Below are 15,414 nucleotides of genomic sequence, written 5' to 3' on the forward strand. Positions count from 1 at the left end.
CTGCCCCGGACTTCCACCCCACCCGTGTGAACCGGTCCAACCTTCTTAGTGTTACTTTGAAATGTCTCTACCATGAACAAGAAAACTGACTTTCATTTTCCATTTATAGAACACACAAAGCTTGACTTTGGGCCAACCTCACCACGGTCATCCCTCTGCTGAAGGTTTCAGATTATGAATCTATGCCCGACACTTTGTATGACTTTCAGCAAGTCGCCTAACATTTCTTTGCAACCTTGTCCTCTTTTGGCCTCCAAAAGGGTGTTTCCAAAAAATAGCACTTGCAGAGGACTTTGAATCCTTCATGGAGAAAGGGCCATACTAACTGCAAGATTTTATTATTTGAAATAAAACCAAATAAAAACTTCTCAACATAGCAGTCCTTTAAGAAGTATTGCCATTCTGATATTTCCATGGTTTGAAAGCAAAAAAAAAGCCATCAAAGATGGCCATAAGGCTTTTACTTTCAAACATTTTATTCAGAAACGGCCTCATCTGAAGCTCTCAGCAACACTTTTTCATCCATAACCCCTCCAGTTGAGTTGGGAGTGCTGGCAATTATCACAATTTTAGCACAAAAAAGAAAAACCACATGAACCACATCCTCCAAAATGTATATCCATGAACTCACACATGAATTAACTTTTTGTGTCATCCCCGTTTGTAGTGACTGCTCAGTCTCTTTCCCTCAAAGTGATCAAGCCGTTTCCTGATGCTGAGATGCTGGGAAACGGTTATTTCAGAAATTACACATCACTCCCATGCACTTCCAACGCCCTTTCTGTGCAAGCAAACTGTGATTCGGCAGATGTTATATTTACAGTAAATTCACAAAAATTAGTAAATTTTACAGATTATGGTAATCTCATGTTGCATGCCCCCTGCCAAGATATTGGAGATAATCAGCAATTAATGAGCAAATATTCAGGTGTCCTTTGACTATATACATTGGTTCTCAACCTGTGGGTCGCAACCCCTTTGAAGGTTGAATGACCTTTCACAGGGGTCGCCTAAGACCATCCTGCATATCAGATATTTACATTACGATTCATAACAGTAGCAACATTACAGTTATGAAGTAGCAATGAAAATAATTTTATGGTTGGGTCACAACATGAGGAACTGTATTTAAAGGGCCAGAAGGTTGAGAACCACTGGACTATAAGCACTGCCTGGGGAGTCTGAAATGTCACGTCCTTTCTGCACACCTGCTTGGTAAGCTCACAGATATTTTCTCACATTTATGTGACTTTTATAATGTTTCTTCAGGGTACACAAAGCCACACTGTCAGTCCATTTCTCTATCAGCTTTTCTCTCAAAGCCCCAAAAGTTCTGTCACCAGCTTCCCTCAAGATATGAGCATCTTGCCTCTGCTTCGAAAGTATTATTAGAGGGAAGGCCTGCTCTCATCTGTGAATCTGCTCCTTTGAAAGCTGGCTCAGAGAGCCCTCCTCCACAACAGCTTTCAGATTCACGAAAGCCGACTTAATGACCATTATCTTCCTGCCCCTCGGGCTTCTCAGCTTACAGGACCCAGAAAGGTGATTTGTTCCTGCGAGGCTTGGCCTTTTCCATCCTGCTTTCAGGGCCACTTACTTGGTTTCTCCACGTAAATAATACTTTCCTTGATACCAAGAAGCGTGTTTTGTTCTTGTCCTTTTTTTCATTTCCCCACAGAGTGCTAGATAATGTTCAGGGTGGGAGGAAATAAAAGGAAGAGAAACCATCCCATAGTAAATTATATGGGCTGACTACAGCATGCCTGCCACAATCCCCAGGTGCCAGAAAGGCTGGTCCTGGACAACCTCAGAGAAGAGGATGTCCACCCTCGGCATCCCCTTCAGTCCCGTTAGTTCCCCTTCACCCCCGCTCGTGTGCCCTCTGCAGCTTCTGAGCTCTCCTCCTCCAGCCCCAAATCATTCTTATCCGACTCTCCACATTAAAACTTCTGTCAATTTAATGTCCTTTCCTCAGCTAGCAGTCTTAGAGAAACCTGTGGTAAACAGCACGTCACTGCTTAATACTGATTGTTCCCAGCAATAACTTCTCCTAAAATGGGGCCCTTGGAGATGCAGTTCCATGCTAAAACCCAACCACACGGCATCTGAGGGGTCATGGCACATACCTTGAGGAGGGAACACATGTGGGACTCTGGGAATAAAGAGGCTCAAGCACCAAACCAAAGAGAAGCCCCTTCTTCAGTCATAGGAGGGAGATGAGGAAAAGGAAGTAATAGAAAGATTTCTCAAGAGGTGAGGTGGGGGGACCAGAAGAGTAGGGTCCATGGAGAGGAAAGAATTTCCAAAAAAAAAAAAAAAAAGGATGGAGTGCTCAGAGTGGTGAGAAGGCCAGCTGTTGACATTTAGGAAGAGCAAAAAGAAGCATCTTAGTAGGAGGTTGAAAGCGTAGTCAGGTGACAGAGGCGTAGGAGGGAGGGGCAGGTGGGCAGACGTGGTGGTTCTGCAGAGGTCTCTCAGAAAGTGTGTTTCAGAAGAGGGAAGCATGCTGTCTATGATCACAGGGCTTAAGGGTTAAGAGTAGTGGAGAATACTTGAGACAGGGGAAGAAACAAGACAATAGGGAGGCAGATTCTGGAAGAGGAAGGGGTTAGGATAAAGACCCCAGCAAACTCTGGCAAGGACAGTAGTCACTTCTGACAGTTGAAATAACAGGAGGAGACTAAATTAGAAGGAGAGGAAATCTGAAGCTACTCACAGTGATTGCAATCACCCCAGTAAAGTAGGACACTGCCTCGGGCTGGAAATGAGAGGGGCAGGAACGGGACTGAGAATCTGGAGACGCAGAAAGGCCTGAAATGTCAGCAACAGGAGCGCCAATAAAGATTCATTGAGAGACAGAGCAGACATTGCGAGGTACCACCTAAGGGCCAACGTTTAAAGAGAAAGAGTGGGATGGAAATTTCCCAGGGATGGAAACTGGCAAGGTGAAACCAGCCTTCAAGACAAAGAAATGAAACTTAGTGTGTGAGTTCTAAGCCATTTCATCATTTGTATTTATCCAGAATGGGAGTAAATCCTTAAAAAACAAAGCCGTGGCCAGTGTGGTTAGGTGGTTAGAGTGTTGGCCTACCCACCAAAGAGTCTTGGGTTCAATTCCTGGTCAAGGTCATGTACCTGGGATGCAGGTTCCATCCCTGGCCCCAGTCAGGCTGTGTGTGGAAGACAACCAATCTATGTCTCTCTCTGTCTCTGTCTCTGTCTGTCTTTGTCTCTCTCTCTCCATCTCCCTGCCTCCTTCCTTCCTCCCTCCCACTCTCTCTAAAAATCAATGGAAAAAATATCCTCAGGTGATATTTAACAATAACAAAACAAAAAAAGGGGGGGAAAAGCAGTAATTCTCCAGGAACTATGAAGAAAAAAAGAAACTATTCCTAGAAGAGCAGTTACAAAAATTTTGAGTGGACACCGACAACCAAAATAAATAAAAGCATGTTCCTAAAAGTCATTGTTTCAAGAAATATTTTAAATAGACTCTGCAATGCTACCTTCTTTGTATAAACTTCTACCTTTATAGGGCAAATAAACATCACAATCTAGTAGAACTTTATTAGTTTCCATATTCTTCACTCATTTTATTGATATTTGTATAAATTCCATATGAGGAAGAATCTAAAGATGCTTTCTTTTCAGTCATGTATATTATCATTACTTTGAATGTATCGGCTAGCCCATAGCTACTAGTTGTTTTTCTTAATTAATAGACTTGACTTTTAGAGCAGATTTAGGGTATAGAAAAATTGAGTGGAAAGTACAGAGTTCCCACATATCCTTCCTCCCTCAGCCCCCGTAGTTGGGGAAAAATAGGGGTATTTTTAACATCTTGCTTTAGTGTGGTACATTTATTATAACTGGTGAGTCAATATTGATACATTATTATTCACTAAAGTCCATGGTTTACATTACTGTTCACTTTTTGGATTGAACATTCTATAGGCTTTGACAAATATGTGACATGTATCCACCATTATGGTATCACACCCAATTGTTCTCCCTCATCATCCTATCCTCCTCCTCCAAATCCTTGGCCACCACTTTTTACTGTCTCCATAATTTTGCCTTTTCTAGAATGTCATTTAGTTGGACTCATATAATATGTAGCCTTTTCAGAATGGCTTCTGTCACTTAGTAATAAGCATGTAAGTTTTCTCCATGTCTTATCATGGCTTCAGAGCCCGTTTCCTTTTTTTTTTTTTTTTGCCAAATAATATTCCATTATCTAGATGTACCACCATTTGTTTATCCATTAACCTTTGGGGGACATCTTAATTGCTTATAGCTTCTAATTTGATTTGTTTTACTCATTTTTTTCTTATGATAGACTCAATAGATGTAGAATTTTTTATATGTAATAAGGAATCAGATTCCCTCATTTTGACGCTAAAGAAATTGATATCCAAAGATCAACCTAGCCCATCACAATCTAGTGGTCTTTTCTAGATCATACTGTCAATCTAAATCTGTTAATAAAGGTGAAATATCAAGGTACCTAAACACAAAATCCAACTCACAACTGATTTAACTGGAAAATTATCCATTGCATGTCCTAAATCTTAGACCCAAGTAAAAGGGGGTCTGCCCAGCCCCTTACTTTAGAAGCCTCCCTTTGGCCTTCCTCAAGCCACACATCTCCTTGTGGAACAAGGGATCATGCCCTCCTCAGCCCCTGTCCCTATTCCAAAACCATGCTCCAGGACCCCAGAATTCCATATCCAAATAGCTTGAAGCATGTGGGACATCTTCCTAGGTTCTGTTGTGGGAAGGGGTTGGACAGTGAGGTGTAAGAGTAGGAATTTGGAGGAATTCTAAATTTATCACTAGCCTTCTTGGTAATTATTAAGGCACATTCATCAAGATACAAACACACACAGCATATATATATATATATATATATATATATATATATATATATACACACATGCAGGTATCTATAATAATAAAAGCATATGCTAATTAGACCAGACATCCTTTCAAGCAAAGCCAGGGCTGTGAGGGAAACCCAGGTCCCAGGTGCCAGAGGGAAGCTGATGCCAGCAGCTGGGGGAAGCAAGGCCTACTCTTGCACAAATTTTGTGCATTGGGCCTCTAATATATATATTCAGATATATATGTACATATATATACACACGCAGAGAGATATATATACACACAGATATATATAGATATATATCTGTGTGTATATATAAAATAAAAGCATAATATGCTAATTAGACCAGACAGATGAACAACCATCATTCCAGATGTCCTTCCAGATGAAGCAGCAGCAGCAGGAGCTGAGGCAGAGGCAGTTAGGGGCCATCAGGTAGGCAGGCATGTAGTTAGGGGTGACCAGGCAGGCAGGCAGAGGCAGTTAGGGTAAATCAGGCAGGCAGTTGAGTGGTTAGGGGCAATCAGGCAGGCAGGTGAGGGGTTAGGGGTGACCAGGCAGACAGGCGAGTGGTTAGGAGAGATCAGGTAGGCAGGCGAGTGGTTAGGGGTAACTAGGCAGGCAGGCAGAGGCAGTTAGGGGCAATCAGGCAAGCAGGTGAGTGGTTAGGGACTATCAGGCAGGTGGGGGGACAGTTAAGGACGATCAAGCTGGCACACAGAGGCAGTGAGGGGCGATCAGGCCAGCGGGGGGTTTGGGGGGAAGTTAGGAGCTACCAGGCACGCAGGCAGGTGAGTGATTAGGAGCCAGCAGTCCAGGATTGTGAGAGGGATGTCTGACTGCCGGTTTAGGCCCGATCAGACCTAAACTGGCAGTCAGACATCCCTCATGGGGTCCCAGATTGGAGAGGGTGCAGGCTGGGCTGAGGGGACCCACCCTCCCCCCATGCATGAATTTTATGCACCCGGCCTCTAGTACTTAGATATTTGTAATATCTATTTTTATTCTAATTTTATTTCTTCTTGAGGCATTGCAAATCTTCTCCTGTATAAATTTGTCACATTAATTTACTAGGCATTGAAGGAAAAAATAGCACAAAAATGGTTACAATTATTCTTTTCCTCCTTCCCCGCCTTATTTTTCCTGACGAGGGAGTATATATTCTTGACCTCATTTGCATTACATTTGCCAAGTTTTCTGTATATTTTCAAAACTAATTGTTGTTGTTTTGATAAAATCATTAGCTAATTTCTTTACTGTTATAAATTTCTCATTTATCCAATAATACATGAACATTTGGCAATCATTAGCTAAATTGAATAGTCATCATTGCTAAATGATTTTTCAAGTTCTTTATTTTCATTCTCATTTAAAATGAATGTAATTATTCTAAGGGGAAAGCAGTATAGAAGTTAGATCATATAACTTCTAAAAATATACTAACTTCTGAGTCTACCATTACATTTTTCCCCTTACCTGATTCTAGACTATTCATTTACAAAATGTTCTTTTAAAGAACTATCATATGTTTTAAGTATTGATATATTTTGACAGCCCTAAGACTTTCAACTTCTCTAAATGATATCTGTTTGTGCAAACACAGTCCTGTGAGAACTATTCAACCAGTTCTATTAAATCTATCACTTTAATTTTGCATTTAATCATCTTTCTGTCATATTGTGAAAATAGATTTTTATTTTAATGATGCCCCCCTTTTTAGATCTTTCTGTTATTTTGGTTCTTTTTGCATTACTCAGATTAAAAGTGATTTTTAAAGTATATAACCAGATGACTACTACCCTATGCCTGGTTATGCTTTCTTCACATTTAGCCTGCCAGCTTCAACTCAGGTGAGCTGGAAAAGAGAGCATCTGAGTTGACATCAAACACTTGCTGTAAATCTCCATGCCAGCCCTACAAATAGCCTTACCCATTTAACTCTCTCAGTGACTCAGACTTATTCCAGATCTCTTTGAATTTGATATTTGACAGAGTGAAAAGCCCTAGATATTCCTTGTACTTTTGGGAATTTGCTCTTCAGTAGCCTAAGTCTGAACAGGAATAACCTACTCCTTTGGCAAATATTGGGAATATATATCATATAATCATAAGGTGGTAGACAAATCACTCGCTTAAAATTTTTAAGTAATTCATTCTTCCTTTTTTTGGTATCTGTTTTTCTTGGTAGCAGTGATAATTTAGTAACTTTAAAATCTTCAGTAGAGTAAATCATTTTCACCTCACAATTACATTCTGTAAAACTCCGTCTGTTCCTGAGACCCCTCTGTGCTTGTGAGTCTGTATTTCTCAACATGCATGGCATGTATATAATATGCAATAACTACAGTCATAAATATAACAACAACAGCTGACATTTATAGAGCATTTACTATGTGCAGTCCATGTTCTAGGCACATTACAGCTTTTAGGGCATTTAATATTCACAGCAACCTTATGAAGTAGACATTATTATTACTATCCCCATTTTATAGATAAGGAGAATGAGGTGGCCCCTTTAAGGAAGGTAAGCAACACACCAAAAGTCAAAGAGCTATGAAGTAGGGGAGCCAGGATTTAAACTAGGGCAGCTTGGTGGTGAAGTCCATAGACCTAACTGCTCTACTGCCTCTCATTGGAGACCTAATCATGTCAGGGAAAACAGTTTAAAAATTCATGAAATGGAGTCCTGTTTGTACTTCAGTTATGAAGGAAAATAATCTATTCGTTAATGCAAGGAGACCCCATGGGACAATTAAGCCAGTAAATACAACTGAGCCTGAGTCCCTTTTGCAAGGTACAAGCTTGAGCACATTATTTCTGATATATACTAATGAATCTATCTGAAGGCAGTGAATTTTACTAATGAGAGTTTACAGTAGAAATATAAACAGGCCCTAATGAATAAGTTTGTTGGCCTACTCTCTCTCTCTCTCTCTCTCTCTCTCTCTCTCTCTCTCTCTCACACACACACACACACACACACACACACACACACACACACTACATTTAGATATAAAAAGTACATATATGACTACCTGTTAAGATTTTTAATGGTATATTCCTTATGACTAAGGCAAGAAACATGTTCTAATTTATAGCTTAATATAGAAGAAATAAAGTCCTCCAGATCCAGAATCGCTCCAGCCTTCTAAATTACAAATATACCTAAGCAACTGAGTGCTGGTGTGACCCAACTAACATAGGTATGTAAGTGTGCCAGTGGGACTTTTGGGTGAACCCAGCATCCAGTGTGCCCACCAGGAGTGCTGGCCAGATGCAAGTCCACCCCCACCTGGGTGCTTCTTCCAAATACACAGTTTGGGTAGCCCTGACCCCAGCTCCGTGGTGTATTTTGAGACAGGAAGCCCCTCCATGTCCTCATGACCACATTGCTGAGGAGGTCAAAAAAGGCAGCTCTTATGGATTATAATTTTCAACTAAAATTTTGTTTGGGGTGTAACACTAAGTAGAGGTAAACCTTGATGAAGGGGATCCACCTCTACTTCTGACACTATTTCAGACTCAGTGCATCAACCATCTATAATAATAAAAGCGTAATATGCTAATTAAACCAGACATCCTTCCACACAAAACCAGGACTGTGAGGGAAGCCTGGGCCCCGGGTGCCTGCCGGTGGTCGGAGGGAAGCCTGGGTGCTGGGTGCCAGAGGAAAGCCGGTGCTGGCAGCCCGGGTAAGGAAGGCCTACTCTTGCATTAATTTCGTGCATTGGGCCTCTAGTGCAAGTATAAAGATTGAGACTCACAAAGGTAGAGAATCCAAGGCATTGTATTGGTTACATTTAGACCAAAATTATTTAAAAGACTTGGCCTTGAAAATCACTGAAATTATTATTAATATATATATATAATCTGGAAAATTATTTTTTTCTAGTTCTTAGATTAGCAAACTATTTACATTTCTATTCTTGTATTCTTGTAGTCAGTGATTATCACCCTTTCTTCATTTTACCAGTATAAATCACTTTCACAGTGAAATTTCATGTAGATATTTCACACAATAAATGAATACAAAAGAATTTAGAGTCCCACTGAAGTGATCTCATATTTTTATAAGAACATGGGAGGACTAGCTATGCAGTTTTTTTCAACCAAGTAATGAAAGATATTTATGGAAACTGGAAAATTCTGTACTTTGTACACTGAATTCTTTGCAAAACCACTAGGCTATTTTGAATTCTTGAAAGTTTTTTTCTCATATATATATATATATATATATATATATATGTGTGTGTGTGTGTGTGTGTGTGTGTGTGTGTGTGTGTGTGTATGTGATTTATTTATATATAAGTAATATAAAATATATAAATGATTTTGCAAGACTATAATATATACCATTTTTAAAGCTCTCAAAAATATTACCACAGAGTTTTGAATACCCATTTATTTACAGAATACCAGTATTGATTATTGCCTTCACTTGTCAGAAAATCACAGCAAAGCTAAAACTCTCTTGTTTTTATGGTCTGGCATAAGAGAGCAGCATGCGTACCATAGGTATATTTGTAAATTGGAGAGCTGATGGATAAATACAGGTATTCGATGATATACCCAATGCTTTCTTGTTAGCCATAGGTGCTTCAGCATTATTCGATGAATCACTTCCTCCAGTAGCCCTAATGTAATCGTACTGTCAAACCCCAACTAAAACTCATTTCACCAACAGGATGGAAATATGCTCAGTGTGTTATTGTTTCATTAATAAGATCAGTGGGTGAAGGAAGAACACTCACAGAACTCACTCAGAAGACCATGAATGGTATGAACATGAAGCCTTAAGGAATGCTCACTTTACAGAGCAGTCCATTTTCGTTTCCTCCTGCAGGAAACCGGCTGAGTAGGCAACCCTCCTATTTTAAAATTCACTTTTCCTGGGAGCTACTAGGTAGGCAAAGTAAGAAAAAAAAAACTCATCAAATGTTTGAACTGGGGCCAGGACCCTAAAGGTTGAGCTCTACTCTAGTGTTTTAATTCTTTTTGCAAAATCAGGGATAATACTCTTCTCCTACCAGGCCTGCTGGTGTTCTTTCTTTTTTTTTTTTATTTTTTAATCTTTATTGATGAGAGTATTACAGATGTCCATTTACCCCCTCATTGTTCCCCTCTACCCGGTTTCTGCCCTACCCCAGGCCTTCATCCCCTATTGTCTGTGTCTATAGGTAATGCACATATGCATATAAGATCTTTGGTTAATCTCTGACCGGTCCCCTACTCCCCTTCTCTCTGAGATTCATCAGTCTGTTCAGTGTTTTCATACCTCTGATTCTATTTTATTTTGTTCATTAGATTTTTTGGTGTGTTCTTTTGTTTTGTTTTCTTTGTTTGTTTTTAGATTCAATTCTTGATAGGTATGTATTTATTGCCATTTTATTGTTCATATTTCTTCTTCTTCTTCTTCTTCTTCTTCTTCTTCTTCTTCCCTCTTCTTCCTCTTCTTAAAGAATACCTAACATTTAATGTAATACTGGTTTGGTGGTGATGAACTCCTTTATCTTTTTCTTGTCTATGAAGCTCTTTATCTGACCTTCAATTCTAAATGATAGCTTTGCTGAGTAGAGTAATCTTGGTTGTAGGTCCTTGCTTGTCATCACTTTGAATATTTCTTGTCCTTCCCTTCTGGCCTGCAAAGTTTCTGCTGAAAAATCAACTGAAAGTCGTATGGTCACTCCCTTGTAGGTAACTAACTGCTTTTCTCTTCCTCCTTTTAAGATTCTCTCTTTGTCTTTAATCATTTTAATGTTGATGTGCCTTGGTGTAGTCCTCTTTGGATTCCTCTTGTTTGGGACTTTCTGCACTTTCTGCACTTTTAAGTCTATTTCTTTCACCAGGTAGGGGAAGTTTTCTGTCATTATTTCTTCAAATAGAATTTCATTATCTTGCGCTCTTTCTTCTCCCTCAGGTACCCCAATAATACAAATATTGGTACACTTGAAGTTGTCCCAGAGGCTCCTTATACTATCTTCATATTTTTTTATTCTTTTTTTATTTTTGCTCTTCTGATTGGATGTTTTTTGCTTCCGCATATTCCAAATCATTGCTTTGATCCTCGGAATCCTCTATTCTACTGTTGAGTTCTTATAAATTATTCTTTATTTCAATTGTTTAATTTCTGACTGGTTCTTTTTCATGTCTTTGAAATTCTCACTAAGATCCTTGAACGTCTCTCTAAATCCCTTGATGCTCTCATTAAGTCCCTTGAACCTCTCATTAAGATTCTTGAGAAACCTTATATGTTTTAAACTCTGTATCTAATAGTTTGCTTGCTTCCATTTCATTTAGATCTTTTTCTGTCTTTTTATTTGTGGTATGTTTCTTTGTCTCTGAATTTTGACTGCTTCCATGTCTTTCTTTCTATGTATTAGGTAGAGCTGTTATGTCTCCTGGAATTGGTAGAGTGCCCTTGTATAGTAGGTGTCCTATAGGGCCCAGTAGCTCAGCCTCCCCAGTCACCTGAGCTAGGCATTCTAGGTGTGTCCTTGTGTGGGCTACATGCACAGTCTTACTGTAGTTGAGCTTTTATTGCTATTGGTGTCACTGGAAGGAATTTACCTCTAGGCCAATTGACTGTGAGGACCAACTGTGATTACAGTGGAAGAGCTGCTGTGCAGGAGATACCCCTATGGAGTAGGACTTGCTTTACTGGGGCTTTGGTGCTCACTGATTCTGCCCCTTGAGTGTGTCACTTGTGCATGTGTAGAGTTGTAATCTGGTAAGGTATGAAGCTGTCCACCAGGTTCACTGGCTTTAGGGCCTACCAGGAAGTGCAATAAGCCACTTCCTGGGGCCACCCTTCAGGAGATACAAAGCCATCTGCAGATGGCTGCTACTTGTATTACGCTTGGATGTGCCCAGGTGAGGCCAAGCTGTGAATCAAGGCAAGCTGATGCTAGTGCTGGGTCGTGGACTTCTTATTGATAGGTAGGGGGCATGCTGATGATGGCTGTTGCTTATTTAAGAGATTTTAGAAAAGTCTGAAGCCTGAGCCAGAACAGGCCATTCATATGGAAAAGCCACTGCAAACAATTTGGATGGGCCTATAAATTGGATAGGGTGGTGTCTTAGGGTGTCACCAGGGCAGAGTGAACAGTGTGAACCAAGCTGATGGAAACTCAGATATGGTTGCCAATCAGCTCTGCAACAGGGGAGGTCCCAGCACAGGAACATGATGCCTGCAAGCATCCCCATCTGGAGAAAGCTGCCCCTGAGTTCTTTCCCTGATGCCAGGAAATCCAGTTCCTCCCTGAATATCTCAGTTACCTTTCAAGTCCCCCCCCCCCCCCCCCCCCGCCACCACCAGCACACCAAGAACTGGAGCCCAGAGTGATCAAGTCCGAGTAAGTCTATGTGCTGGCCCTTTAAAAGGAACTGCTGGGACTCCCACAGTCTCTGTTTCATTCAGCCACAATCCCTGCTGGTTTTTACAAACTGAAGTTATGGGCAATTCTCTTCCCACCTCTGGAACCCTGGGCTGGGAGTCTGGGGTGGGACTGGAATCCCTTGCTCTTCACCAATGGCCTCCACAGCAGAGATATCCCTCCTGATTAAAACACCACAGCATGGGTGTCAGTTCCATGCTTCTGCTCCTCCAGTCTCAATGTACTTTTTTCTTTACTTCTCTAGTTGTAAGACTTCCATTCAGCCAGATTTCAGGCAGTTTGCCTGGTGTTCTTTCTAAAAGAATAAGACACAAGATTCAGAAAAAAATCCAAAGACAAATCAAAAAGTCAGTCTCCTGCTACTCTTGTCTACTCAAATGAGTCCTAAACCACAATTTGTTCTAACCCATTCTGTTTTTCAGCCCTTGGCCCATGATGGGATTAATTCAAATGTTAAAGCAGACCCAAAAGAATTTTCACCCAACCAATAATCAAGCTCTATTAGCATAACCAGAAGACTACTTAAATAGGAGGAGGTCCTCTGACATCTACTTTTTTACCTCATTTGGAGTGTTATGGTGGGCCATCAATCCAGCCATAAAGCTTACCTCCTTTGAGAAAGATTCAAAGGGAAGACTCATCACTATTTCTTCAATTTACTTCAAATATGCATTGCTTCTAGACACAGACTTCTCTTAAAAATTTTGCAAGCATAACATCTTTTTACCAATATATATTTTATTATTTGGGAAATGTTGCTAGTACATTAGTCTTATAATGTGCTCAACAGTCACAGTTTGTTAATTTTATCTCTTCCCCCAAGAAAAAGGGGGGAAACTAAATGAGAAATATAAATGGTGAAAATCAGGGAGTCTTTAGTAAAGGGGAATGTAGCTGATACTTCTCATTTTTCAGAGGTTGAGACTGAGGCTCAGGGATGGTGCTATTTACCTGGCTACAGGCTAGTTAGTGACAGATCAGAATCGAAAGCTTCTGCTCCACAAATGCGGTGCCGGCATTGTTGACAAATGCTAAGTCTAGGGCAGATTTGGAGCATCCCATTCCCCAACACCACACAATGCCAACTTTCATTGCCCCAAAAGAATCATTTGCATCAGCTAAAGTATTACCAGGCCTAAGAAGAGAGGTCTATACTAGTGAAATGGGGCCACAGGCCAGGAGATCATGCCCCCCTCTCGAGCCTGCTTTGCATTTTCTCTCAGCTCAACCGGAACAGAAAGAAGAGACTGGAGGAGAGCCAAGACCCCGTTTTCCTCTTTGTGTCAGGAGCCACAGGACTGTTCAGTTCCTTCCTCTGGGAAGGAGCTGCTGTATGTTTTTACTTTGTTTTTATTTTTTTTTTACTGGCTTTTAAATTGTTCCCTATAATTACAACAGCACCAGATATCATGTGCATGCTGAGTGCCAAGCCTGGGCCAGCTTTCCACATATATAATCTCATGTAATACTCAACGACACCCCTAGGAGGTGGGAATAGCATTCCCTCCATTTCACAAATGAAGACTGTTAGGCTTAGGAGAGGCTAAGTAACTTCTCCAAGTTCTGAATTCGGGTCTGAATGAGGGCAAAGACCATGGTCTTAACAATTACCCTGAGTCAACTTCTTCTGGGTTTGGTCCTACCCCACCCAATCTGGAGTTTCTCCAGTGGGCAGACTTTTCTTTTTTATAGGGCCCCTGCAGAGTTCCAGGTCAGCAGCAGGTCACCTCCATCTCTGAGCACTCCCTTCCCAGCCATTCAGGAAAACTTGAGTCTATTCTATTTATATTTAAGTTTTATGAATAGGATTTGAGATTCAACTTTGAAAAGGTTTAGCCATCCTTCAAAATGTGATACTCAAAACCCAAATCCCGTAACTGCATGGTTTGTGTGTACATTCTTTTATGCTAATTTCATCACTGAGTCATCTCATTGGGACCAGAGTGGACCCAACAGTTCCCTTGATGAGTGGATCCTTGAGACTTCCAAACAGCTATCAGAACCCCTAGAAGAGGGCAAAGATCCTCAAAACAGCACCCTCTCAAGGAAGAACAAGTTTCCCCATTCTGCCCACCCAAGCTGGACTTCCAGGCATGGGCTGCCCTTATCCCCCTTTTAAAAGCCCATGTTTTCGCTGCTATTCACCCAAACCAAAGGCTTAAACTGAAGCAAAATGTCATCATAAATAACCAAAAACAACCCGTGGGCTTTGTTTGGTGCACCAGCTTAATATAAAGGTAGAACTGGAGCAGACTGTTTTTGGAAGATTTATTGTGGAGCCATAATGTGTTTTAGTGGGATTAAATGTGACATCCAACATGCTATAAATCTCCATTACTATTTAATTAGTCATCACCACATCAGTGTGATCTTCTTGGAATGCCCATCGTACTAAATTGACTGAGCCCCATAGTAAACTGACTCTCTGTGGATGCACAAATTCAGCCCCAAACCCCCACCCAGGGTGAGAGTCTGATTTAGACATGAGAGCCAAGGGGACTGCCAGGCCAAGGGTGTGTACAAGTGATGTCAACCTTTTCCCTTGAGTTGCCTTCCCCCACGTTCTCCAAGTCCTAACTGACAATGTGTAAATCCTGAAGTTTCAAACTTTATAGGAATTTGTAAACATCCTAACAATTAAAGGGAATCTTTCATCTGAGCGCTGTAATAAATGGTCTCACTTTAACCTTTTATACCCTTCATTCTCCTGGATACGTAGGAGATCCCCCTGTGTGTGTACAGGTCATCACAGTTTTGGATAAAAAGGTAAAGATTAGGAGCTATTCATATGGTACTTATGACAAGAAGAGCTCGAGGGAAGATGTGCTAATGAGAAAGCAGGTGTGTGCAGATGAGGCAAATTATCTACCTCCAAGTATGTTGGAAATAGCAGTGTTTGGATTTATGTCAGCAGAGGACTTTGGCCTGCCCACAAGAGAAAGTATCAGTGACCTCCCATCTAAGGTCAACTTTGGAAAAAGCAGGAGGATAACGCTTACTTTTGCCTGAATTATTGAGATAATTGCCACAATGCTGGGTTTCCCGTTTCTGTAGCAGGCAACATATGTCACTGTCAGACCAGAATGCTGTTTCCACCATCACCTGGCATGCCCTGAGGCCACAGTTAGTTTCACA

The 15,414-nt window shown here is 40.9% G+C and overlaps 1 protein-coding gene across 3 annotated transcripts in view; it reads left to right on the forward strand.

Annotated features, from left to right (window-relative positions):
- Window positions 1–15,414, forward strand: part of PRKCQ (protein kinase C theta) — a 133,650-nt gene that overhangs the window by 96,539 nt on the left and 21,697 nt on the right. The window lies entirely within an intron of this gene.

The sequence above is a fragment of the Myotis myotis genome, unplaced genomic scaffold, assembly GCF_014108235.1.
Source record: "Myotis myotis isolate mMyoMyo1 unplaced genomic scaffold, mMyoMyo1.p scaffold_m19_p_1, whole genome shotgun sequence".
NCBI lineage: Eukaryota > Metazoa > Chordata > Mammalia > Chiroptera > Vespertilionidae > Myotis > Myotis myotis.